This window comes from Hypanus sabinus, unplaced genomic scaffold (assembly GCF_030144855.1).
Source record: "Hypanus sabinus isolate sHypSab1 unplaced genomic scaffold, sHypSab1.hap1 scaffold_685, whole genome shotgun sequence".
NCBI lineage: Eukaryota > Metazoa > Chordata > Chondrichthyes > Myliobatiformes > Dasyatidae > Hypanus > Hypanus sabinus.
Genome location: NW_026781538.1, coordinates 2,516 through 30,000, shown reverse-complemented (window position 1 = coordinate 30,000; position 27,485 = coordinate 2,516). Strand labels below are relative to the sequence as shown.

At 58.3% G+C, this 27,485-nt stretch overlaps 1 protein-coding gene across 1 annotated transcript in view; it reads right to left on the bottom strand.

Moving 5' to 3' along the window:
• LOC132389859 (calretinin-like) overlaps positions 1 to 25,493 on the bottom strand; it is a 48,171-nt gene extending 22,678 nt beyond the window's left edge. Inside the window, exon 1 of the mRNA XM_059962419.1 lies at positions 25,391 to 25,493. The gene's annotated coding sequence lies outside the window, so the exon portion shown is untranslated. The remainder of the gene's footprint in view (positions 1 to 25,390) is intronic.
• Positions 25,494 to 27,485: the final 1,992 nt, after the last annotated feature.

The window sequence follows — 27,485 nt, the reverse complement described above, 5'->3', positions numbered from 1 at the left end:
CTACCCTCTCCCCATGACCGTGTGGGTTTCTGTGTTCTCCCCATGACCTCGTGGGTTTCCACACTCTCCCTGTGACGGCGTGGGTTTCCGTGTTCTCCCCGTGACCGCGTGGGTTTCTACACTCTCCCCGTGACCACATGGGTTTCTACACTCTCCCCGTGACCATGTGGGTTTCCGTGTTCTCCCCGTGACAACGTGGGTTTCTACACTGTCCCCGTGACCACGTGGGTTTCTACTCTCACTCCGTGATAGCGTGGGTATCTACACTCTCCCCGTGACCACGTGCGTTTCCGTGTTCTCCCCGTGACAATATGGGTTTCTACACTCTCCCCGTGACCACCTGGGTTTCTACTCTCACCCCGTGACCCCGTGGGTTTCCACACTCTCCCTGTGACCGCGTGGGTTTCCGTGTACTCCCCGAGACCACGTGCGTTTCTACACTATCCCTGTGACCACCCTGGTTTCTGTGTTCTCCCCGTGACCGCGTGGGTTTCTGTGTTCTCCCCGTGACCGCTTGGGTTTCTACACTCTCCCCGTGACCGCGTGGGTTTCTGTGTTCTCCCTGTGACCGCTTGGGTTTCTACTCTCACCCCGTGACAACATGGGTTTTTACACTCTCCCCGTGACCACTTGGGTTTCTACTCTCACCCCGTGACCCCGTGGGTTTCCACACTCTCCCCATGACCGCGTGGGTTTCCGTGTTCTCCCCGAGACCACGTGCGTTTCTACACTCTCCCTGTGACCACCCTGGTTTCTGTGTTCTCCCCGTGACCGCGTGGGTTTCTACACTGTCCCCATGACCACTTGGGTTTCTACTCTCACCCCGTGACCCCGTGGGTTTCCACACTCTCCCCGTGACCCCGTGGGTTTCCACACTCTCCCCGTGACCGCGTGGGTTTCCGTGTTCTCCCCGAGACCACGTGCGTTTCTACACTCTCCCTGTGACCACCCTGGTTTCTGTGTTCTCCCCGTGACCGCGTGGGTTTCTGTGTTCTCCCCGTGACCGCTTGGGTTTCTACACTGTCCCCGTGACCACGTGGGTTTCTACACTCTCCCCATGATAGCGTGGGTATCTACACTCTCCCCGTGACCACGTGCGTTTCTACACTATCCCTGTGACCACCCTGGTTTCTGTGTTCTCCCCGTGACCGCGTGGGATTCCGTGTTCTCCCCGTGACCACGTGGGTTTCCACACTCTCCCCGTGATAGCGTGGGTATCTACTCTCTCCCCGTGACCACGTGCGTTTCCGTGTTCTCCCCGTGACAACATGGATTTCTACACTCTCCCCGTGACCGCGTTTGTTTCCACACTCTCCCCGTGACCGCGTGGGTTTCTGTGTTCTCCCCGTGACCGCGTGGGATTCCGTGTTCTCCCCGTGACCGCGTGGGTTTCTGTGTTCTCCCCGTGACCGCGTGGGATTCCGTGTTCTCCCCGTGACCACGTGGGTTTCCACACTCTCTCCGTGACCGCGTGGGTTTCCGTGTTCTCCCCGTGACAACGTGGGTTTCTACACTGTCCCCGTGACCACGTGGGTTTCTACTCTCACCCCGTGATAGCGTGGGTATCTACACTCTCCCCGTGACCACGTGCGTTTCCGTGTGCTCCCCGTGACAACATGGATTTCTACACTCTCCCCGTGACCGCGTTTGTTTCCACACTCTCCCCGTGACCACGTGGGTTTCCGTGTTCTCCCCGTGACTGCGTGGGTTTCTACTCTCACCCCGTGACAACATGGGTTTTTACACTCTCCCCGTGACCACTTGGGTTTCTACTCTCACCCCGTGACCCCGTGGGTTTCCACACTCTCCCCATGACCGCGTGGGTTTCCGTGTTCTCCCCGAGACCACGTGCGTTTCTACACTCTCCCTGTGACCACCCTGGTTTCTGTGTTCTCCCCGTGACCGCGTGGGTTTCTACACTGTCCCCATGACCACTTGGGTTTCTACTCTCACCCCGTGACCCCGTGGGTTTCCACACTCTCCCCGTGACCGCGTGGGTTTCCGTGTTCTCCCCGAGACCACGTGCGTTTCTACACTCTCCCTGTGACCACCCTGGTTTCTGTGTTCTCCCCGTGACCGCGTGGGTTTCTGTGTTCTCCCCGTGACCGCTTGGGTTTCTACACTCTCCCCGTGACCGCGTGGGTTGCTACACTCTCCCCGTGACCGCGTGGGATTCCGTGTTCTCCCCGTGACCATGTGGGTTTCCACACTCTCTCCGTGACCTCGTGGGTTTCTACACTCTCCCCGTGACCGCGTGGGATTCCGTGTTCTCCCCGTGACCACGTGGGTTTCCACACTCTCTCCGTGACCACCTGGGTTTCTACTCTCACCCCGTGACTGCGTGGGTTTCTACTCTCTCCCCGTGACCACCTGGGTTTCTACTCTCACCCCGTGACTGCGTGGGTTTCTACTCTCTCCCCGTGACCACCTGGGTTTCTACTCTTACCCCGTGACTGCGTGGGTTTCTACACTCTCCCCATGACTACGTGGGATTCTGGGTTCTACCCTTGACCACCTGGGTTTCTCCGTTCTCACCGGGACCACGTGGGTTTCCACACACACCCCGTGACCGCGTTTGTTTCCACACTCTCCTTGTGACCACGTGGGTTTCCGTGTTTTCCCCGTGACCGCGTGGGTTTCTACACTCTCCCCGTGACCACCTGGATTTCTACTCTCACCCCGTGACTGCGTGGGTTTCCACACTCTCTCCGTGACAGCATGGGTTTCCGTGTTCTCCCCGTGACCGCGTGGGTTTCCACACTCTCTCCGTGACCACGTGGGTTTCCACACTCTCCCCGTGACCACGTAGGTTTCCGTGTTCTCTCCGTGACCGCGTGGGTCTCTACACTGTCCCCGTGACCACGTGGGTTTCCACACTCTCCCCGTGACCACGTAGGTTTCCGTGTTCTCTCCGTGACCGCGTGGGTTTCTACACTGTCCCCGTGACCACGTGGGTTTCTACACTCTCCCCGTGACCGCGTGGGTTTCTGTGTTCTCCCCGTGACCGCTTGGGTTTCTACACTCTCCCCGTGACCGCGTGGGTTTCTACACTCTCCCCGTAACCGCGTGGGTTTCTACACTCTCCCCGTAACCATGTGGGTTTCTACACTCTCCCCGTGACCGCGTGGGATTCCGTGATCTCCCCGTGACCACGTGGGTTTCCACACTCTCTCCGTGACCGCGTGGGTTTCCGTGTTCTCCCCGTGACCACGTGGGTTTCCACACTCTCTCCGTGACCGCGTGGGTTTCCGTGTTCTCCCCGTGACCACGTGGGTTTCCACACTCTCTCCGTGACCGCGTGGGTTTCTGTGTTCTCCCTGTGACCGCTTGGGTTTCTACACTCTCCCCGTGACCGCGTGGGATTCCGTGTTCTCCCCATGACCTCGTGGGTTTCTACACTCTCCCCGTGACCACGTGGGTTTCTACACTCTGCCCGTGGCCACGTGGGTTTCCGTGTTCTCCCCGTGACCACGTGGGTCACTACACTGTCCCCGTAACTACGTGGGTTTCTACACTCTCCCCGTGACCACGTGGGTTTCCGTGATCTCCCCGTGACCGCGTGGGTTTCTACACTTTCCCCGTGACCACCTGGGTTTCTACTCTCACCCCGTGATGACGTGGGTTTCCACACTCTCCCCGTGACCGCGTGGGTTTCTACCCTCTCCCCATGACCGTGTCGGTTTCTGTGTTCTCCCCATGACCTCGTGGGTTTCCACACTCTCCCTGTGACGGCGTGGGTTTCCGTGTTCTCCCCGTGACCGCGTGGGTTTCTACACTCTCCCCGTGACCACATGGGTTTCTACACTCTCCCCGTGACCATGTGGGTTTCCGTGTTCTCCCCGTGACAACGTGGGTTTCTACACTGTCCCCGTGACCACGTGGGTTTCTACTCTCACTCCGTGATAGCGTGGGTATCTACACTCTCCCCGTGACCACGTGCGTTTCCGTGTTCTCCCCGTGACAATATGGGTTTCTACACTCTCCCCGTGACCACCTGGGTTTCTACTCTCACCCCGTGACCCCGTGGGTTTCCACACTCTCCCCGTGACCGCGTGGGTTTCCGTGTACTCCCCGAGACCACGTGCGTTTCTACACTATCCCTGTGACCACCCTGGTTTCTGTGTTCTCCCCGTGACCGCGTGGGTTTCTGTGTTCTCCCTGTGACCGCTTGGGTTTCTACACTCTCCCCGTGACCGCGTGGGTTTCTGTGTTCTCCCTGTGACCGCTTGGGTTTCTACACTCTCCCCGTGACCGCGTGGGTTTCTACACTCTCCCCGTGACCATGTGGGTTTCCGTGTTCTCCCCGTGACAACGTGGGTTTCTACACTGTCCCCGTGACCACATGGGTTTCTACACTCTCCCCATGATAGCGTGGGTATCTACACTCTCCCCGTGACCACGTGCGTTTCTACACTATCCCTGTGACCACCCTGGTTTCTGTGTTCTCCCCGTGACCGCGTGGGATTCCGTGTTCTCCCCGTGACCACGTGGGTTTCCACACTCTCCCCGTGATAGCGTGGGTATCTACACTCTCCCCGTGACCACGTGCGTTTCCGTGTTCTCCCCGTGACAACATGGATTTCTACACTCTCCCCGTGACCGCGTTTGTTTCCACACTCTCCCCGTGACCACGTGGGTTTCCGTGTTCTCCCCGTGACTGCGTGGGTTTCTACTCTCACCCCGTGACAACATGGGTTTTTACACTCTCCCCGTGACCACTTGGGTTTCTACTCTCACCCCGTGACCCCGTGGGTTTCCACACTCTCCCCATGACCGCGTGGGTTTCCATGTTCTCCCCGAGACCACGTGCGTTTCTACACTCTCCCTGTGACCACCCTGGTTTCTGTGTTCTCCCCGTGACCGCGTGGGTTTCTACACTGTCCCCATGACCACTTGGGTTTCTACTCTCACCCCGTGACCCCGTGGGTTTCCACACTCTCCCCGTGACCGCGTGGGTTTCCGTGTTCTCCCCGAGACCACGTGCGTTTCTACACTCTCCCTGTGACCACCCTGGTTTCTGTGTTCTCCCCGTGACCGCGTGGGTTTCTGTGTTCTCCCCGTGACCGCTTGGGTTTCTACACTCTCCCCGTGACCGCGTGGGTTGCTACACTCTCCCCGTGACCGCGTGGGATTCCGTGTTCTCCCCGTGACCATGTGGGTTTCCACACCCTCTCCGTGACCACGTGGGTTTCCACACTCTCCCCGTGACCACGTAGGTTTCCGTGTTCTCTCCGTGACCGCGTGGGTCTCTACACTGTCCCCGTGACCACGTGGGTTTCCACACTCTCCCCGTGACCACGTAGGTTTCCGTGTTCTCTCCGTGACCGCGTGGGTTTCTACACTCTCCCCGTAACCGCGTGGGTTTCTACACTCTCCCCGTAACCATGTGGGTTTCTACACTCTCCCCGTGACCGCGTGGGATTCCGTGATCTCCCCGTGACCACGTGGGTTTCCACACTCTCTCCGTGACCGCGTGGGTTTCCGTGTTCTCCCCGTGACCACGTGGGTTTCCACACTCTCTCCGTGACCGCGTGGGTTTCCGTGTTCTCCCCGTGACCACGTGGGTTTCCACACTCTCTCCGTGACCGCGTGGGTTTCTGTGTTCTCCCTGTGACCGCTTGGGTTTCTACACTCTCCCCGTGACCGCGTGGGATTCCGTGTTCTCCCCATGACCTCGTGGGTTTCTACACTCTCCCCGTGACCACGTGGGTTTCTACACTCTGCCCGTGGCCACGTGGGTTTCCGTGTTCTCCCCGTGACCACGTGGGTCTCTACACTGTCCCCGTAACTACGTGGGTTTCTACACTCTCCCCGTGACCACGTGGGTTTCCATGTTCTCCCCGTGACCACGTGGGTTTCTACACTCTCCCCGTGACCACCTGGGTTTCCGTGATCTCCCCGTGACCGCGTGGGTTTCTACACTTTCCCCGTGACCACCTGGGTTTCTACTCTCACCCCGTGATGACGTGGGTTTCCACACTCTCCCCGTGACCGCGTGGGTTTCTACCCTCTCCCCATGACCGTGTGGGTTTCTGTGTTCTCCCCATGACCTCGTGGGTTTCCACACTCTCCCTGTGACGGCGTGGGTTTCCGTGTTCTCCCCGTGACCGCGTGGGTTTCTACACTCTCCCCGTGACCACATGGGTTTCTACACTCTCCCCGTGACCATGTGGGTTTCCGTGTTCTCCCCGTGACAACGTGGGTTTCTACACTGTCCCCGTGACCACGTGGGTTTCTACTCTCACTCCGTGATAGCGTGGGTATCTACACTCTCCCCGTGACCACGTGCGTTTCCGTGTTCTCCCCGTGACAATATGGGTTTCTACACTCTCCCCGTGACCACCTGGGTTTCTACTCTCACCCCGTGACCCCGTGGGTTTCCACACTCTCCCTGTGACCGCGTGGGTTTCCGTGTACTCCCCGAGACCACGTGCGTTTCTACACTATCCCTGTGACCACCCTGGTTTCTGTGTTCTCCCCGTGACCGCGTGGGTTTCTGTGTTCTCCCTGTGACCGCTTGGGTTTCTACACTCTCCCCGTGACCGCGTGGGTTTCTGTGTTCTCCCTGTGACCGCTTGGGTTTCTACACTCTCCCCGTGACCGCGTGGGTTTCTACACTCTCCCCGTGACCATGTGGGTTTCCGTGTTCTCCCCGTGACAACGTGGGTTTCTACACTGTCCCCGTGACCACGTGGGTTTCTACACTCTCCCCATGATAGCGTGGGTATCTACACTCTCCCCGTGACCACGTGCGTTTCTACACTATCCCTGTGACCACCCTGGTTTCTGTGTTCTCCCCGTGACCGCGTGGGATTCCGTGTTCTCCCCGTGACCACGTGGGTTTCCACACTCTCCCCGTGATAGCGTGGGTATCTACACTCTCCCCGTGACCACGTGCGTTTCCGTGTTCTCCCCGTGACAACATGGATTTCTACACTCTCCCCGTGACCGCGTTTGTTTCCACACTCTCCCCGTGACCGCGTGGGTTTCTGTGTTCTCCCCATGACCGCGTGGGATTCCTTGTTCTCCCCGTGACCGCATGGGTTTCTGTGTTCTCCCCGTGACCGCGTGGGATTCCGTGTTCTCCCCGTGACCGCGTGGGTTTCTGTGTTCTCCCCGTGACCGCGTGGGATTCCGTGTTCTCCCCGTGACCACGTGGGTTTCCACACTCTCTCCGTGACCGCGTGGGTTTCCGTGTTCTCCCCGTGACAACGTGGGTTTCTACACTGTCCCCGTGACCACGTGGGTTTCTACTCTCACCCCGTGATAGCGTGGGTATCTACACTCTCCCCGTGACCACGTGCGTTTCCGTGTGCTCCCCGTGACAACATGGATTTCTACACTCTCCCCGTGACCGCGTTTGTTTCCACACTCTCCCCGTGACCACGTGGGTTTCCGTGTTCTCCCCGTGACTGCGTGGGTTTCTACTCTCACCCCGTGACAACATGGGTTTTTACACTCTCCCCGTGACCACTTGGGTTTCTACTCTCACCCCGTGACCCCGTGGGTTTCCACACTCTCCCCATGACCGCGTGGGTTTCCATGTTCTCCCCGAGACCACGTGCGTTTCTACACTCTCCCTGTGACCACCCTGGTTTCTGTGTTCTCCCCGTGACCGCGTGGGTTTCTACACTGTCCCCATGACCACTTGGGTTTCTACTCTCACCCCGTGACCCCGTGGGTTTCCACACTCTCCCCGTGACCGCGTGGGTTTCCGTGTTCTCCCCGAGACCACGTGCGTTTCTACACTCTCCCTGTGACCACCCTGGTTTCTGTGTTCTCCCCGTGACCGCGTGGGTTTCTGTGTTCTCCCCGTGACCGCTTGGGTTTCTACACTCTCCCCGTGACCGCGTGGGTTGCTACACTCTCCCCGTGACCGCGTGGGATTCCGTGTTCTCCCCATGACCATGTGGGTTTCCACACTCTCTCCGTGACCACGTGGGTTTCCACACTCTCCCCGTGACCACGTAGGTTTCCGTGTTCTCTCCGTGACCGCGTGGGTCTCTACACTGTCCCCGTGACCACGTGGGTTTCCACACTCTCCCCGTGACCACGTAGGTTTCCGTGTTCTCTCCGTGACCGCGTGGGTTTCTACACTGTCCCCGTGACCACGTGGGTTTCTACACTCTCCCCGTGACCGCGTGGGTTTCTGTGTTCTCTCCGTGACCGCGTGGGTTTCTACACTGTCCCCGTGACCACGTGGGTTTCTACACTCTCCCCGTGACCGCGTGGGTTTCTACACTCTCCCCGTAACCGCGTGGGTTTCTACACTCTCCCCGTAACCATGTGGGTTTCTACACTCTCCCCGTGACCGCGTGGGATTCCGTGATCTCCCCGTGACCACGTGGGTTTCCACACTCTCTCCGTGACCGCGTGGGTTTCCGTGTTCTCCCCGTGACCACGTGGGTTTCCACACTCTCTCCGTGACCGCGTGGGTTTCCGTGTTCTCCCCGTGACAACATGGATTTCTACACTCTCCCCGTGACCACGTGGGTTTCTACACTCTCCCCGTGACCACCTGGGTTTCTACTCTCACCCCGTGACCACGTGGATTTCCACACTCTCCCCGTGACCACGTGGGTTTCCACACTCTCCCCGTGACCGCGTGGGTTTCTACACTCTCCCCGTGACCGCGTGGGTTTCTACACTCTCCCCGTAACCGCGTGGGTTTCTACACTCTCCCCGTAACCATGTGGGTTTCTACACTCTCCCCGTGACCGCGTGGGATTCCGTGATCTCCCCGTGACCACGTGGGTTTCCACACTCTCTCCGTGACCGCGTGGGTTTCCGTGTTCTCCCCGTGACCACGTGGGTTTCCACACTCTCTCCGTGACCGCGTGGGTTTCCGTGTTCTCCCCGTGACCACGTGGGTTTCCACACTCTCTCCGTGACCGCGTGGGTTTCTGTGTTCTCCCTGTGACCGCTTGGGTTTCTACACTCTCCCCGTGACCGCGTGGGATTCCGTGTTCTCCCCATGACCTCGTGGGTTTCTACACTCTCCCCGTGACCACGTGGGTTTCTACACTCTCCCCGTGGCCACGTGGGTTTCCGTGTTCTCCCCGTGACCACGTGGGTCTCTACACTGTCCCCGTAACTACGTGGGTTTCTACACTCTCCCCGTGACCACGTGGGTTTCCATGTTCTCCCCGTGACCACGTGGGTTTCTACACTCTCCCCGTGACCACCTGGGTTTCCGTGATCTCCCCGTGACCGCGTGGGTTTCTACACTTTCCCCGTGACCACCTGGGTTTCTACTCTCACCCCGTGATGACGTGGGTTTCCACACTCTCCCCGTGACCGCGTGGGTTTCTACCCTCTCCCCATGACCGTGTGGGTTTCTGTGTTCTCCCCATGACCTCGTGGGTTTCCACACTCTCCCTGTGACGGCGTGGGTTTCCGTGTTCTCCCCGTGACCGCATGGGTTTCTACACTCTCCCCGTGACCACATGGGTTTCTACACTCTCCCCGTGACCATGTGGGTTTCCGTGTTCTCCCCGTGACAACGTGGGTTTCTACACTGTCCCCGTGACCACGTGGGTTTCTACTCTCACTCCGTGATAGCGTGGGTATCTACACTCTCCCCGTGACCACGTGCGTTTCCGTGTTCTCCCCGTGACAATATGGGTTTCTACACTCTCCCCGTGACCACCTGGGTTTCTACTCTCACCCCGTGACCCCGTGGGTTTCCACACTCTCCCCGTGACCGCGTGGGTTTCCGTGTACTCCCCGAGACCACGTGCGTTTCTACACTATCCCTGTGACCACCCTGGTTTCTGTGTTCTCCCCGTGACCGCGTGGGTTTCTGTGTTCTCCCTGTGACCGCTTGGGTTTCTACACTCTCCCCGTGACCATGTGGGTTTCCGTGTTCTCCCCGTGACAACGTGGGTTTCTACACTGTCCCCGTGACCACGTGGGTTTCTACACTCTCCCCATGATAGCGTGGGTATCTACACTCTCCCCGTGACCACGTGCGTTTCTACACTATCCCTGTGACCACCCTGGTTTCTGTGTTCTCCCCGTGACCGCGTGGGATTCCGTGTTCTCCCCGTGACCACGTGGGTTTCCACACTCTCCCCGTGATAGCGTGGGTATCTACACTCTCCCCGTGACCACGTGCGTTTCCGTGTTCTCCCCGTGACAACATGGATTTCTACACTCTCCCCGTGACCGCGTTTGTTTCCACACTCTCCCCGTGACCGCGTGGGTTTCTGTGTTCTCCCCGTGACCGCGTGGGATTCCGTGTTCTCCCCGTGACCGCGTGGGTTTCTGTGTTCTCCCCGTGACCGCGTGGGATTCCGTGTTCTCCCCGTGACCGCGTGGGTTTCTGTGTTCTCCCCGTGACCGCGTGGGATTCCGTGTTCTCCCCGTGACCACGTGGGTTTCCACACTCTCTCCGTGACCGCGTGGGTTTCCGTGTTCTCCCCGTGACAACGTGGGTTTCTACACTGTCCCCGTGACCACGTGGGTTTCTACTCTCACCCCGTGATAGCGTGGGTATCTACACTCTCCCCGTGACCACGTGCGTTTCCGTGTGCTCCCCGTGACAACATGGATTTCTACACTCTCCCCGTGACCGCGTTTGTTTCCACACTCTCCCCGTGACCACGTGGGTTTCCGTGTTCTCCCCGTGACTGCGTGGGTTTCTACTCTCACCCCGTGACAACATGGGTTTTTACACTCTCCCCGTGACCACTTGGGTTTCTACTCTCACCCCGTGACCCCGTGGGTTTCCACACTCTCCCCATGACCGCGTGGGTTTCCGTGTTCTCCCCGAGACCACGTGCGTTTCTACACTCTCCCTGTGACCACCCTGGTTTCTGTGTTCTCCCCGTGACCGCGTGGGTTTCTACACTGTCCCCATGACCACTTGGGTTTCTACTCTCACCCCGTGACCCCGTGGGTTTCCACACTCTCCCCGTGACAGCGTGGGTTTCCGTGTTCTCCCCGAGACCACGTGCGTTTCTACACTCTCCCTGTGACCACCCTGGTTTCTGTGTTCTCCCCGTGACCGCGTGGGTTTCTGTGTTCTCCCCGTGACCGCTTGGGTTTCTACACTCTCCCCGTGACCGCGTGGGTTTCCGTGTTCTCCCCGTGACTGCGTGGGTTTCTACACTCTCCCCGTGACCGCGTGGGTTGCTACACTCTCCCCGTGACCGCGTGGGATTCCGTGTTCTCCCCGTGACCATGTGGGTTTCCACACTCTCTCCGTGACCTCGTGGGTTTCTACACTCTCCCCGTGACCGCGTGGGATTCCGTGTTCTCCCCGTGACCACGTGGGTTTCCACACTCTCTCCGTGACCACCTGGGTTTCTACTCTCACCCCGTGACTGCGTGGGTTTCTACTCTCTCCCCGTGACCACCTGGGTTTCTACTCTTACCCCGTGACTGCGTGGGTTTCTACACTCTCCCCATGACTACGTGGGATTCTGGGTTCTACCCTTGACCACCTGGGTTTCTCCGTTCTCACCGGGACCACGTGGGTTTCCACACACACCCCGTGACCGCGTTTGTTTCCACACTCTCCTTGACCACGTGGGTTTCCGTGTTTTCCCCGTGACCGCGTGGGTTTCTACACTCTCCCCGTGACCACCTGGATTTCTACTCTCACCCCGTGACCACCTGGGTTTCTACTCTCACCCCGTGACCCCGTGGGTTTCCACACTCTCCCCGTGACCGCGTGGGTTTCCGTGTACTCCCCGAGACCACGTGCGTTTCTACACTATCCCTGTGACCACCCTGGTTTCTGTGTTCTCCCCGTGACCGCGTGGGTTTCTGTGTTCTCCCTGTGACCGCTTGGGTTTCTACACTCTCCCCGTGACCATGTGGGTTTCCGTGTTCTCCCCGTGACAACGTGGGTTTCTACACTGTCCCCGTGACCACGTGGGTTTCTACACTCTCCCCATGATAGCGTGGGTATCTACACTCTCCCCGTGACCACGTGCGTTTCTACACTATCCCTGTGACCACCCTGGTTTCTGTGTTCTCCCCGTGACCGCGTGGGATTCCGTGTTCTCCCCGTGACCACGTGGGTTTCCACACTCTCCCCGTGATAGCGTGGGTATCTACACTCTCCCCGTGACCACGTGCGTTTCCGTGTTCTCCCCGTGACAACATGGATTTCTACACTCTCCCCGTGACCGCGTTTGTTTCCACACTCTCCCCGTGACCGCGTGGGTTTCTGTGTTCTCCCCGTGACCGCGTGGGATTCCGTGTTCTCCCCGTGACCGCGTGGGTTTCTGTGTTCTCCCCGTGACCGCGTGGGATTCCGTGTTCTCCCCGTGACCGCGTGGGTTTCTGTGTTCTCCCCGTGACCGCGTGGGATTCCGTGTTCTCCCCGTGACCACGTGGGTTTCCACACTCTCTCCGTGACCGCGTGGGTTTCCGTGTTCTCCCCGTGACAACGTGGGTTTCTACACTGTCCCCGTGACCACGTGGGTTTCTACTCTCACCCCGTGATAGCGTGGGTATCTACACTCTCCCCGTGACCACGTGCGTTTCCGTGTGCTCCCCGTGACAACATGGATTTCTACACTCTCCCCGTGACCGCGTTTGTTTCCACACTCTCCCCGTGACCACGTGGGTTTCCGTGTTCTCCCCGTGACTGCGTGGGTTTCTACTCTCACCCCGTGACAACATGGGTTTTTACACTCTCCCCGTGACCACTTGGGTTTCTACTCTCACCCCGTGACCCCGTGGGTTTCCACACTCTCCCCATGACCGCGTGGGTTTCCGTGTTCTCCCCGAGACCACGTGCGTTTCTACACTCTCCCTGTGACCACCCTGGTTTCTGTGTTCTCCCCGTGACCGCGTGGGTTTCTACACTGTCCCCATGACCACTTGGGTTTCTACTCTCACCCCGTGACCCCGTGGGTTTCCACACTCTCCCCGTGACCGCGTGGGTTTCCGTGTTCTCCCCGAGACCACGTGCGTTTCTACACTCTCCCTGTGACCACCCTGGTTTCTGTGTTCTCCCCGTGACCGCGTGGGTTTCTGTGTTCTCCCCGTGACCGCTTGGGTTTCTACACTCTCCCCGTGACCGCGTGGGTTGCTACACTCTCCCCGTGACCGCGTGGGATTCCGTGTTCTCCCCGTGACCATGTGGGTTTCCACACTCTCTCCGTGACCTCGTGGGTTTCTACACTCTCCCCGTGACCGCGTGGGATTCCGTGTTCTCCCCGTGACCACGTGGGTTTCCACACTCTCTCCGTGACCACCTGGGTTTCTACTCTCACCCCGTGACTGCGTGGGTTTCTACTCTCTCCCCGTGACCACCTGGGTTTCTACTCTTACCCCGTGACTGCGTGGGTTTCTACACTCTCCCCATGACTACGTGGGATTCTGGGTTCTACCCTTGACCACCTGGGTTTCTCCGTTCTCACCGGGACCACGTGGGTTTCCACACACACCCCGTGACCGCGTTTGTTTCCACACTCTCCTTGACCACGTGGGTTTCCGTGTTTTCCCCGTGACCGCGTGGGTTTCTACACTCTCCCCGTGACCACCTGGATTTCTACTCTCACCCCGTGACTGCGTGGGTTTCCACACTCTCTCCGTGACAGCATGGGTTTCCGTGTTCTCCCCGTGACCGCGTGGGTTTCTACACTCTCCCCGTGACCACCTAGGTTTCTACACTCTCCCCGTGACCACGTGGGTTTCTACACTCTCCCCGTGGCCACGTGGGTTTCCGTGTTCTCCCCGTGACCACGTGGGTCTCTACACTGTCCCCGTAACTACGTGGGTTTCTACACTCTCCCCGTGACCACGTGGGTTTCCGTGTTCTCCCCGTGACCACGTGGGTTTCTACACTGTCCCCGTGACCACGTGGGGTTCTACACTCTCTCCGTGACAGCATGGGTTTCCGTGTTCTCCCCGTGACCGCGTGGGTTTCTACACTCTCCCCGTGACCACCTGGGTTTCTACTCTCACCCCGTGACCACGTGGATTTCCACACTCTCCCCGTGACCACGTGGGTTTCCACACTCTCCCCGTGACCGCGTGGGTTTCTACACTCCCCCCGTGACCGCGTGGGTTTCTACCCTCTCCCCGTGACCGTGTGGGTTTCTGTGTTCTCCCCGTGACCTCGTGGGTTTCCACACTCTCCCTGTGACGGCGTGGGTTTCCGTGTTCTCCCCGTGACCGCGTGGGATTCCGTGTTCTCCCCGTGACCACGTGGGTTTCCACACTCTCTCCGTGACCGCGTGGGTTTCCGTGTTCTCCCCGTGACCGCGTGGGTTTCTGTGTTCTCCCCGTGACCGCGTGGGATTCCGTGTTCTCCCCGTGACCACGTGGGTTTCCACACTCTCTCCGTGACCGCGTGGGTTTCCGTGTTCTCCCCGTGACAACGTGGGTTTCTACACTGTCCCCGTGACCACGTGGGTTTCTACTCTCACCCCGTGATAGCGTGGGTATCTACACTCTCCCCGTGACCACGTGCGTTTCCGTGTGCTCCCCGTGACAACATGGATTTCTACACTCTCCCCGTGACCGCGTTTGTTTCCACACTCTCCCCGTGACCACGTGGGTTTCCGTGTTCTCCCCGTGACTGCGTGGGTTTCTACTCTCACCCCGTGACAACATGGGTTTCTACTCTCACCCCGTGACCCCGTGGGTTTCCACACTCTCCCCATGACCGCGTGGGTTTCCGTGTTCTCCCCGAGACCACGTGCGTTTCTACACTCTCCCTGTGACCACCCTGGTTTCTGTGTTCTCCCCGTGACCGCGTGGGTTTCTACACTGTCCCCATGACCACTTGGGTTTCTACTCTCACCCCGTGACCCCGTGGGTTTCCACACTCTCCCCGTGACCGCGTGGGTTTCCGTGTTCTCCCCGAGACCACGTGCGTTTCTACACTCTCCCTGTGACCACCCTGGTTTCTGTGTTCTCCCCGTGACCGCGTGGGTTTCTGTGTTCTCCCCGTGACCGCTTGGGTTTCTACACTCTCCCCGTGACCGCGTGGGTTGCTACACTCTCCCCGTGACCGCGTGGGATTCCGTGTTCTCCCCGTGACCATGTGGGTTTCCACACTCTCTCCGTGACCTCGTGGGTTTCTACACTCTCCCCGTGACCGCGTGGGATTCCGTGTTCTCCCCGTGACCACGTGGGTTTCCACACTCTCTCCGTGACCACCTGGGTTTCTACTCTCACCCCGTGACTGCGTGGGTTTCTACTCTCTCCCCGTGACCACCTGGGTTTCTACTCTTACCCCGTGACTGCGTGGGTTTCTACACTCTCCCCATGACTACGTGGGATTCTGGGTTCTACCCTTGACCACCTGGGTTTCTCCGTTCTCACCGGGACCACGTGGGTTTCCACACACACCCCGTGACCGCGTTTGTTTCCACACTCTCCTTGACCACGTGGGTTTCCGTGTTTTCCCCGTGACCGCGTGGGTTTCTACACTCTCCCCGTGACCACCTGGATTTCTACTCTCACCCCGTGACTGCGTGGGTTTCCACACTCTCTCCGTGACAGCATGGGTTTCCGTGTTCTCCCCGTGACCGCGTGGGTTTCTACACTCTCCCCGTGACCACCTAGGTTTCTACACTCTCCCCGTGACCACGTGGGTTTCTACACTCTCCCCGTGGCCACGTGGGTTTCCGTGTTCTCCCCGTGACCACGTGGGTCTCTACACTGTCCCCGTAACTACGTGGGTTTCTACACTCTCCCCGTGACCACGTGGGTTTCCGTGTTCTCCCCGTGACCACGTGGGTTTCTACACTGTCCCCGTGACCACGTGGGGTTCTACACTCTCTCCGTGACAGCATGGGTTTCCGTGTTCTCCCCGTGACCGCGTGGGTTTCTACACTCTCCCCGTGACCACCTGGGTTTCTACTCTCACCCCGTGACCACGTGGATTTCCACACTCTCTCCGTGACCACGTGGGTTTCCACACTCTCCCCGTGACCGCGTGGGTTTCTACACTCCCCCCGTGACCGCGTGGGTTTCTACCCTCTCCCCGTGACCGTGTGGGTTTCTGTGTTCTCCCCGTGACCTCGTGGGTTTCCACACTCTCCCTGTGACGGCGTGGGTTTCCGTGTTCTCCCCGTGACCGCGTGGGTTTCTACACTCTCCCCGTGACCACATCGGTTTCTACACTCTCCCCGTGACCATGTGGGTTTCCGTGTTCTCCCCGTGACAACGTGGGTTTCTACACTGTCCCCGTGACCACATGGGTTTCTACTCTCACCCTGTGACAGCGTGGGTATCTACACTCTTCCCGTGACCACGTGCGTTTCCGTGTTCTCCCCGTGACAACATGGATTTCTACACTCTCCCCGTGACCGCGTTGGTTTCCACACTCTCCCCGTGACCACGTGGGTTTCCGTGTTCTCCCCGTGACCGCGTGGGTTTCCACACTCTCCCCGTGACCACCTGGATTTCTACTCTCACCCCGTGACTGCGTGGGTTTCCACACTCTCTCCGTGACAGCATGGGTTTCCGTGTTCTCCCCATGACCGCGTGGGTTTCTACACTCTCCCCGTGACCACCTAGGTTTCTACACTCTCCCCGTGACCACGTGGGTTTCTACACTCTCCCCGTGGCCACGTGGGTTTCCGTGTTCTCCCCGTGACCACGTGGGTCTCTACACTGTCCCCGTAACTACGTGGGTTTCTACATTCTCCCCGTGACCACGTGGGTTTCCGTGTTCTCCCCGTGACCACGTGGGTTTCTACACTGTCCCCGTGACCACGTGGGGTTCTACACTCTCTCCGTGACAGCATGGGTTTCCGTGTTCTCCCCGTGACCGCGTGGGTTTCTACACTCTCCCCGTGACCACCTGGGTTTCTACTCTCACCCCGTGACCACGTGGATTTCCACACTCTCCCCGTGACCACGTGGGTTTCCACACTCTCCCCGTGACCGCGTGGGTTTCTACACTCCCCCCGTGACCGCGTGGGTTTCTACCCTCTCCCCGTGACCGTGTGGGTTTCTGTGTTCTCCCCGTGACCTCGTGGGTTTCCACACTCTCCCTGTGACGGCGTGGGTTTCCGTGTTCTCCCCGTGACCGCGTGGGTTTCTACACTCTCCCCGTGACCACATCGGTTTCTACACTCTCCCCGTGACCATGTGGGTTTCCGTGTTCTCCCCGTGACAACGTGGTTTTCTACACTGTCCCCGTGACCACATGGGTTTCTACTCTCACCCTGTGACAGCGTGGGTATCTACACTCTCCCCGTGACCACGTGCGTTTCCGTGTTCTCCCCGTGACAACATGGATTTCTACACTCTCCCCGTGACCGCGTTGGTTTCCACACTCTCCCCGTGACCACGTGGGTTTCCGTGTTCTCCCCGTGACCGCGTGGGTTTCTACACTGTCCCCGTGACCATGTGGGTTTCTACACTCTCCCCGTGACCGCGTGGGTTTCCACACTGTCCCCGTGACCACGTGGGTTTCTACTCTCACCCCGTGACCACCTAGGTTTCTACACTCTCCCCGTGACCACGTGGGTTTCTACACTCTCCCCGTGACCACCTGGGTTTCTACTCTCACCCCGTGACCACGTGGATTTCCACACTCTCCCCGTGACCACGTGGGTTTCCACACTCTCCCCGTGACCGCGTGGGTTTCTACACTCTCCCCATGACCGCGTGGGTTTCTACCCTCTCCCCGTGACCGTGTGGGTTTCTCTGTACTCCCCGTGACCTCGTGGGTTTCCACACTCTCCCTGTGACGGCGTGGGTTCCGTGTTCTCCCCGTGACCGCGTGGGTTTCTACACTCTCCCCGTGACCACATGGGTTTCTACACTCTCCCCGTGACCATGTGGGTTTCCGTGTTCTCCCCGTGACCACGTGGGTCTCTACACTGTCCCCGTGACTACGTGGGTTTCTACACTCTCCCTGTGACCGCGTGGGTTTCTACACTCTCCCCGTGACCACGTGGGTTTCTGTGTTCTCCCCGTGACCGCGTGGGTTTCCGTGTTCTCCCCATGACCATGTGGGTTTCTACAATCACCCCGTGACCACCTGGGTTTCTACTCTCACCCCATGACCGCGTGGGTTTCCACACTCTCCCCGTGATTGTGTGAGTTTCTGTGTTCTCCCCGTGACCACGTGGGTTTCTGTGTTCTCCCTGTGACCACGTGGGTTTTTACACTCACCCCGTGACCACCTGGGTTTCTACACTCTCCCCGTGACCGCGTGGGTTACCACACACTCCCCGTGACCGCATGGGTTTCCGTGTTCTCCCCGAGACCGCGTGGGTTTCTACACTCTCCCCGTGACCACCTGGGTTTCTACTCTCACCCCATGACCGCGTGGGTCTCCACACTCTCCCCGTGACCGCGTGGGTTTCTGAGTTCTCCCCGTGACCTCGTGGGTTTCCACACTCTCCCCATGACCGCGTGGGTTTCCACACTGTCCCCGTGACCACGTGGGTTTCTACTCTCACCCCGTGACCGCGTGGGTTTCTACACTTTCCCCGTGACCACGTGGGATTCCGTGTTCTCTCCGTGACCACCTGGGTTTCTACACTCTCCCCGTGACCACGTAGGTTTCCGTGTTCTCTCCGTGACCGCGTGGGTTTCTACACTGTCCCCGTGACCACGTGAGTTTCTACACTCTCCCCGTGACCACGTGCGTTTCCGTGTTCTCCCCGTGACAACATGGGTTTCTACACTCTCCCCGTGACCACCTGGGTTTCTACTCTCACCCCGTGACCCCGTGGGTTTCCACACTCTCCCCGTGACCGCGTGGGTTTCCGTGTTCTCCCCGAGACCACGTGCGTTTCTACACTCTCCCTGTGACCACCCTGGTTTCTGTGTTCTCCCCGTGACCGCGTGGGTTTCTGTGTTCTCACCGTGACCGCTTGGGTTTCTACACTCTCCCCGTGACCGCGTGGGTTGCTACACTCTCCCCATGACCGCGTGGGTTTCCGTGTTCTCCCCGTGACAACATGGATTTCTACACTCTCCCCGTGACCGCGTTTGTTTCCACACTCTCCCCGTGACCACGTGGGTTTCCGTGTTCTCCCCGTGACTGCGTGGGTTTCTACACTGTCCCCGTGACCATGTGGGTTTCTACACTCTCCCCGTGACCGCGTGGGTTTCCACACTGTCCCCGTGACCACGTGGGTTTCTACTCTCACCCCGTGACAGCGTGGGTTTCTACACTCTCCCCGTGACCACGTGGGTCTCTACACTGTCCCCGTGACCACGTGGGTCTCTACACTCTCCCCGTGACCACGTGGGTCTCTACACTGTCCCCGTGACCACGTGGGTTTCTACACTCTCCCCGTGACCGCGTGAGTTTCCACACTCTCCCCGTGATTGTGTGGGTTTCTGTGTTCTCCCCGTGACCACGTGGGTTTCTGTGTTCTCCCCGTGACCGTGTGGGTTTCCGTGTTCTCCCCATGACCACCTGGGTTTCTACTCTCACCCCATGACCGCGTGGGTCTCCACACTCTCCCCGTGACCGCGTGGGTTTCTGAGTTCTCCCCGTGACCTCGTGGGTTTCCACACTCTCCCCATGACCGCGTGCGTTTCCACACTGTCCCCGTGACCACGTGGGTTTCTACTCTCACCCCGTGACCGCGTGGGTTTCTACACTTTCCCCGTGACCACGTGGGATTCCGTGTTCTCTCCGTGACCACCTGGGTTTCTACACTCTCCCCGTGACCACGTAGGTTTCCGTGTTCTCTCCGTGACCGCGTGGGTTTCTACACTGTCCCCGTGACCACGTGGGTTTCTACACTCTCCCCGTGACCGCGTGGGTTTCTGTGTTCTCCCCGTGACCGCGTGGGTTTCCGTGTTCTCCCCGTGACCACGTGGGTCTCTACACTGTCCCCGTAACTACGTGGGTTTCTACACTCTCCCCGTGACCACGTGGGCTTCCGTGTTCTCGCCGTGACCACGTGGGTTTCTACACTCTCCCCGTGACCGCGTGGGTTTCCATGTTCTCCGTGTGACCACGTGGGTTTCTACACTTTCCCCGTGACCACGAGGGGTTCTACACCCTCTCCGTGACAGCATGGGTTTCCGTGATCTCCCCGTGACCGCGTGGGTTTCTACACTCTCCCCGTGACAACCTGGGTTTCTACTCTCACCCCGTGATGACGTGGGTTTCCACACTCTCCCCGTGACCGCGTGGGTTTCTACACTCTCCCCATGACCGTGTGGGTTTCTGTGTTCTCCCCATGACCTCGTGGGTTTCCACACTCTCCCTGTGACGGCGTGGGTTTCCGTGTTCTCCCCGTGACCGCGTGGGTTTCTACACCCTCTCCGTGACAGCATGGGTTTCCGTGATCTCCCCGTGACCGCGTGGGTTTCTACACTCTCCCCGTGACCACCTGGGTTTCTACTCTCACCCCGTGATGACGTGGGTTTCCACACTGTCCCCGTGACCACGTGGGTTTCTACTCTCACCCCGTGATAGCGTGGGTATCTACACTCTCCCCGTGACCACGTGCGTTTCCGTGATCTCCCCGTGACCGCGTGGGTTTCTACACTCTCCCCGTGATGACGTGGGTTTCCACACTCTCCCCGTGACCGCGTGGGTTTCTACCCTCTCCCCATGACCGTGTGGGTTTCTGTGTTCTCCCCATGACCTCGTGGGTTTCCACACTCTCCCTGTGACGGCGTGGGTTTCCGTGTTCTCCCCGTGACCGCGTGGGTTTCTACACTCTCCCCGTGACCACATGGGTTTCTACACTCTCCCCGTGACCATGTGGGTTTCCGTGTTCTCCCCGTGACAACGTGGGTTTCTACACTGTCCCCGTGACCACGTGGGTTTCTACTCTCACCCCGTGATAGCGTGGGTATCTACACTCTCCCCGTGACCACGTGCGTTTCCGTGATCTCCCCGTGACCGCGTGGGTTTCTACACTCTCCCCGTGACCACCTGGGTTTCTACTCTCACCCCGTGATGACGTGGGTTTCCACACTCTCCCCGTGACCGCGTGGGTTTCTACCCTCTCCCCATGACCGTGCGGGTTTCTGTGTTCTCCCCATGACCTCGTGGGTTTCCACACTCTCCCTGTGACGGCGTGGGTTTCCGTGTTCTCCCCGTGACCGCGTGGGTTTCTACACTCTCCCCGTGACCACATGGGTTTCTACACTCTCCCCGTGACCATGTGGGTTTCCGTGTTCTCCCCGTGACAACGTGGGTTTCTACACTGTCCCCGTGACCACGTGGGTTTCTACTCTCACCCCGTGATAGCGTGGGTATCTACACTCTCCCCGTGACCACGTGCGTTTCCGTGTTCTCCCCGTGACAACATGGGTTTCTACACTCTCCCCGTGACCACCTGGGTTTCTACTCTCACCCCGTGACCCCATGGGTTTCCACACTCTCCCCGTGACCGCGTGGGTTTCCGTGTTCTCCCCGAGACCACGTGCGTTTCTACACTATCCCTGTGACCACCCTGGTTTCTGTGTTCTCCCCGTGACCGCGTGGGTTTCTGTGTTCTCCCTGTGACCGCTTGGGTTTCTACACTCTCCCCGTAACCACCTGTGTTACTACTCTCACCCCGTGACCCCGTGGGTTTCCACACTCTCCCCGTGACCACGTGGGTTTCTACACTCACCCCGTGACCCCGTGGGTTTCCACACTCTCCCCGTGACCACGTGGGTTTCCACACTCTCCCCGTGACCACGTGGGTTTCTACACTCTCCCCGTGACCACGTGGGTTTCCGTGTTCTCCCCGAGACCACGTGCGTTTCTACACTATCCCTGTGACCACCCTGGTTTCTGTGTTCTCCCCGTGACCGCGTGGGATTCCGTGTTCTCCCCGTGACCACGTGGGTTTCCACACTCTCTCCGTGACCGCGTGGGTTTCCGTGTTCTCCCCGTGACAACGTGGGTTTCTACACTGTCCCCGTGACCACGTGGGTTTCTATACTCTCCCCGTGATAGCGCGGGTATCTACACTCTCCCCGTGACCACGTGCGTTTCCGTGTTCTCCCCGTGACAACATGGATTTCTACACTCTCTCCGTGACCGCGTTTGTTTCCACACTCTCCCCATGACCGCGTGGGTTTCTGTGTTCTCCCCGTGACCGCGTGGGATTCCGTGTTCTCCCCGTGACCGCGTGGGTTTCTGTGTTCTCCCCATGACCGCGTGGGATTCCGTGTTCTCCCCGTGACCACGTGGGTTTCCACACTCTCTCCGTGACCGCGTGGGTTTCAGTGTTCTCCCCGTGACAACGTGGGTTTCTACACTGTCCCCGTGACCACGTGGGTTTCTACTCTCACCCCGTGATTGCGTGGGTATCTACACTCTCCCCGTGACCACGTGCGTTTCCGTGTTCTCCCCGTGACAACATGGATTTCTACACTCTCCCCGTGACCGCGTTTGTTTCCACACTCTCCCCGTGACCACGTGGGTTTCCGTGTTCTCCCCGTGACTGCGTGGGTTTCTACACTCTCCTCGTGACCACTTGGGTTTCTACTCTCACCCCGTGACCCCGTGGGTTTCCACACTCTCCCCGTGACCGCGTGGGTTTCCGTGTTCTCCCCGTGACCACGTGGGTATCCACACTCTCTCCGTGACCACCTGGGTTTCTACTCTCACCCCGTGACTGCGTGGGTTTCTACTCTCTCCCCGTGACCACCTGGGTTTCTACTCTTACCCCGTGACTGCGTGGGTTTCTACACTCTCCCTGTGACCACCCTGGTTTCTGTGTTCTCCCCGTGACCGCGTGGGTTTCTGTGTTCTCCCCGTGACTGCTTGGGTTTCTACACTCTCCCCGTGACCACGTGGGTTTCCGTGTTCTCCCCGTGACTGCGTGGGTTTCTACACTCTCCCCGTGACCACTTGGGTTTCTACTCTCACCCCGTGACCCCGTGGGTTTCCACACTCTCCCCGTGACCGCGTGGGTTTCCGTGTTCTCCCCGTGACCCCGTGGGTTTCCACACTCTCCCCGTGACCGCGTGGGTTTCTGTGTTCTCCCCGTGACTGCTTGGGTTTCTACACTCTCCCCGTGACCGCGTGGGTTGCTACACTCTCCCCGTGACCGCGTGGGATTCCGTGTTCTCCCCGTGACCATGTGGGTTTCCACACTCTCTCCGTGACCTCGTGGGTTTCTACACTCTCCCCGTGACCGCGTGGGATTCCGTGTTCTCCCCGTGACCACGTGGGTTTCCACACTCTCTCCGTGACCACCTGGGTTTCTACTCTCACCCCGTGACTGCGTGGGTTTCTACTCTCTCCCCGTGACCACCTGGGTTTCTACTCTTACCCCGTGACTGCGTGGGTTTCTACACTCTCCCCATGACTACGTGGGATTCTGGGTTCTACCCTTGACCACCTGGGTTTCTCCGTTCTCACCGGGACCACGTGGGTTTCCACACACTCCCCGTGACCGCATTTGTTTCCACACTCTCCTCGTGACCACGTGGGTTTCCGTGTTCTCCCCGTGACCGCGTGGGTTTCTACACTCTCCCCGTGACCACCTAGGTTTCTACACTCTCCCCGTGACCACGTGGGTTTCTACACTCTCCCCGTGGCCACCTAGGTTTCTACACTCTCCCCGTGACCACGTGGGTTTCTACACTCTCCCCGTGACCACGTGGGTTTCTACATTCTCCCCGTGACCACGTGGGTTTCTACACTCTCCCCGAGACCACGTGCGTTTCTACACTATCCCTGTGACCACCCTGGTTTCTGTGTTCTCCCCGTGACCGCGTGGGTTTCTGTGTTCTCCCCGTGACCGCTTGGGTTTCTACACTCTCCCCGTGACCGCTTGGGTTTCTACACTCTCCCTGTGACCGCTTGGGTTTCTACACTCTCCCCGTGACCGCGTGGGTTTCTACACTCTCCCTGTAACCACCTGTGTTTCTACTCTCACCCCGTGACCCCGTGGGTTTCCACACACTCCCCGTGACCGCGTGGGTTTCCGTGTTCTCCCCGAGACCACGTGCGTTTCTACACTCTCCCCGTGACCACCTGTGTTTCTACTCTCACCCCGTGACCGCGTGGGTTTCTACACTCTCCCCGTGACCACGTGGGTTTCCACACTCTCCCCGTGACCACGTGGGTTTCTACACTCTCCCCGTGACCACGTGGGTTTCCGTGTTCTCCCCGAGACCACGTGCGTTTCTACACTATCCCTGTGACCACCCTGGTTTCTGTGTTCTCCCCGTGACCACGTGGGTTTCCACACTCTCTCCGTGACCGCGTGGGTTTCCGTGTTCTCCCCGTGACAACGTGGGTTTCTACACTGTCCCCGTGACCACGTGGGTTTCTACACTCTCCCCGTGATAGCGTGGGTATCTACACTCTCCCCGTGACCACGTGCGTTTCCGTGTTCTCCCCGTGACAACATGGATTTCTACACTCTCCCCGTGACCGCGTTTGTTTCCACACTCTCCCCGTGACCGCGTGGGTTTCTGTGTTCTCCCCGTGACCGCGTGGGATTCCGTGTTCTCCCCGTGACCGCGTGGGATTCCGTGTTCTCCCCGTGACCGCGTGGGTTTCTGTGTTCTCCCCGTGACCGCGTGGGATTCCGTGTTCTCCCCGTGACCACGTGGGTTTCCACACTCTCTCCGTGACCGCGTGGGTTTCCGTGTTCTCCCCGTGACCACGTGGGTTTCTACTCTCACCCCGTGATAGCGTGGGTATCTACACTCTCCCCGTGACCACGTGCGTTTCCGTGTTCTCCCCGTGACAACATGGATTTCTACACTCTCCCCGTGCCCGCGTTTGTTTCCACACTCTCTCCGTGACCGCGTGGGTTTCCGTGTTCTCCCTGAGACCACGTGGGTTTCTACACTCTCCCCGTGACCGCGTTTGTTTCCACACTCTCCCCGTGACCACGTGGGTTTCCGTGTTCTCCCCGTGAGTGCGTGGGTTTCTACACTCTCCCCGTGAGCACCCTGGTTTCTGTGTTCTCCCCACTTGGCATTAACTCTACTCTGGGACACTGAAGAAGGGGATTCTTGAGACTAGATTCTGTGCTGTACCTGCCCTCCAGTGTGTTTAATGGGAGACGGTTCTACTGAACATCAAGAGAGGTAGGGGCTCAGGGATTAGGCAAGAATATAAAATAAGAGAGACAGAGATAGATAAGAAGAGGGGGAAGATAAAAAGAGAGAAAATGATATTAAAAGAGAGGAGGTGTAAAAGAAAAGTAAAGAGATTGAATAAAAAAATGAGCAAGATTCAGGTACACAAATGGAAAGACAGGCAGAATGGAAGAATAGAAAGAGGAATCAAGAGGTGTGAGATAGGGAGAGCAAGAGAAGGGGGCATAGAGATCACCCCACACTGAGACGGGAGGACAGAGAACAAACATGGGCAAATGCCGACAGGGAGCAGGAGGACGGCAGAGAGAGGCTGACAGCTGGGCAAAAGGCTGGGCTGGAGAAACACACTGATACACACACATGTACAAATATAAAACACAAAACATCTGAACACTCACACAAATACTGTACCATACAAACACACACTTACTTCCACACGCACAGCTGGTTGATCTGAAGCCGACAGTGCTGCAGGAAACTCCAGGATGCAGAAACAAACTGAACTGCCTCTGAACCCACTGCCTTGGGCTCGGGCCTGGCTTGAGGCCTACTTTCTGCTGGTCTCCATGGACGACAGAGCTCCAACTGGCTTGGTGAAGTAGAAACTTGCCCAGAAACTCCATCTGGGCAACATCCCACAGAATAGAATGTTATCAAAGACCTAACCACATAGAGGGACGGAAAAAATAAACACGCCATCTCCCCTGCACGGTCCACGTAGCACTGTTTGTGTGTAAAATACAGTAAGTGGCTGTTTTCACATCACCTGCACACTGTTACAGAGAGGTGTGGGTACAGCATTGTTAATATGGCAAAGTTAGCTGAATGACTTATGGATTAGTTAGCACCAGAGTTAGAAAGGTTGTGATATTCATAAAAGCCACATCATTTTGTACTGAGAGAGAGAGGGAACCACACAGGAACGGGGGAAATGTGAAAAGTGTGTTCTTAGCTGAAGAACTTCAAAACTACAGTTCCCAGCAAAGGCCAAGGAATATGGTGGGGTTGGGAAGTATTAGTCTCAGATGAGATGGACACGCCATGCTGGTTGGAATGAGGGTGGGGAGTGGGGGGGAGGCCTGGTGGAACAGTCATGTCAATAAGGTGGTGTCACCAGGGTGGGCTTACCTGGAGCAATTGTCAAGGCAGGACAGGCCAAAGTCACCTGAGAGGGGTTGGAGACGAGGAGTCACTCGACATTACCTATTCAAGGAAGGGCTGGTTAGAGATCTGTTTGTCTGTAATTGCTTTGCTCAGTGGGTTAAGGGACTGGGCTAGTGATGGGCAAGGAGCTTTGGCCCAACCATGTGGGAACACTTCCACCTGGTAAAAGGGTAACAGGCAGGCAGCTCAGTACGAGGACACGAAGGCCAAGCAAGAGACAGATGTCCATCCAACTGAACAATCATTTATTCCAGTAAGGTAACCACCATTCTTAATGGACCAATAAAATTTCTTTGTCCCTTCCAACAGACACGCACTGGAAGAACTCAGCAGGTCAGGCGGCATCTCTGGAGGGAAATGCACAGATGACATCTTGGGTTGGAATCCTTCCTCTGGCAATCTCTGCTGTCTGGGACCAGTTATGTTATTTAACCTTCCAGGCAAACTGTATTCCCGGGGTGTGCCTTGAACCTGACCCATGTCTTAACTAGAGGGGTGACCTATGTGACTTAAGGGGGCAGGTCAAACACACCTTGAACACAAGGCGCATCGTGCCTCAGTTGAACATCACACTGGCCAATAAGAGTCTGCTGTCTCTGTCCAACCTCACCCTGGACACAGGTCCCTGGTGTCTCTGTCCAAAATCACCCTGGACGCAGGTCCCTGGTGTCTCTGTCCAATCTCACCCTGGTCACAGGCCTCTGGTGTCTCAGTCCAATCTCACCCTAGACAGGTCTCTGGTGTCTCAGTCCAATCTCACCCTGGACAGGTCCCTGGTGTCTCAGTCCAATCTCACCCTGGACACAGGTCCCTGGTGTCTCTGTCCAATCTCACCCTGGACGCAGGTCCCTGGTGTCTCTGTCCAATCTCACCCTGGACTCAGGTCCCTGGTGTCTCAGTCCAATCTCACCCTGGACAACAGGTGCCTGGTGTCTCAGTCCAATCTCACCCTGGACACAGGTCCCTGGTGTCTCTGTGCAATCTCACCCTGGACACAGGTCCCTGGTGTCTCAGTCCAATCTCACCCTGGACACAGGTCCCTGGTGTCTCAGTCCAATCTCACCCTGGACACAGGTCCCTGGTGTCTAAGTCGAATCTCACCCTGGACGCAGGGCCCTGGTGTCTCACTCCAATCTCACCCTGGACGCAGGTCCATGGAGTCTCAGTCCAATCTCACCCTGGACACAGGTCCCTGGTATCTCAGTCCAATCTCACCCTGGACACAGGTCCCTGGTGTCAAAGTCCAATCTCACCCTGGACGCAGGTCCCTGGTGTCTCAGTCCAATCTCACCCTGGACACAGGTCCCTAGTGTCTCAGTCCAATCCCACACTGGACACAGGTCCCTGGTGTCGCAGTCCAA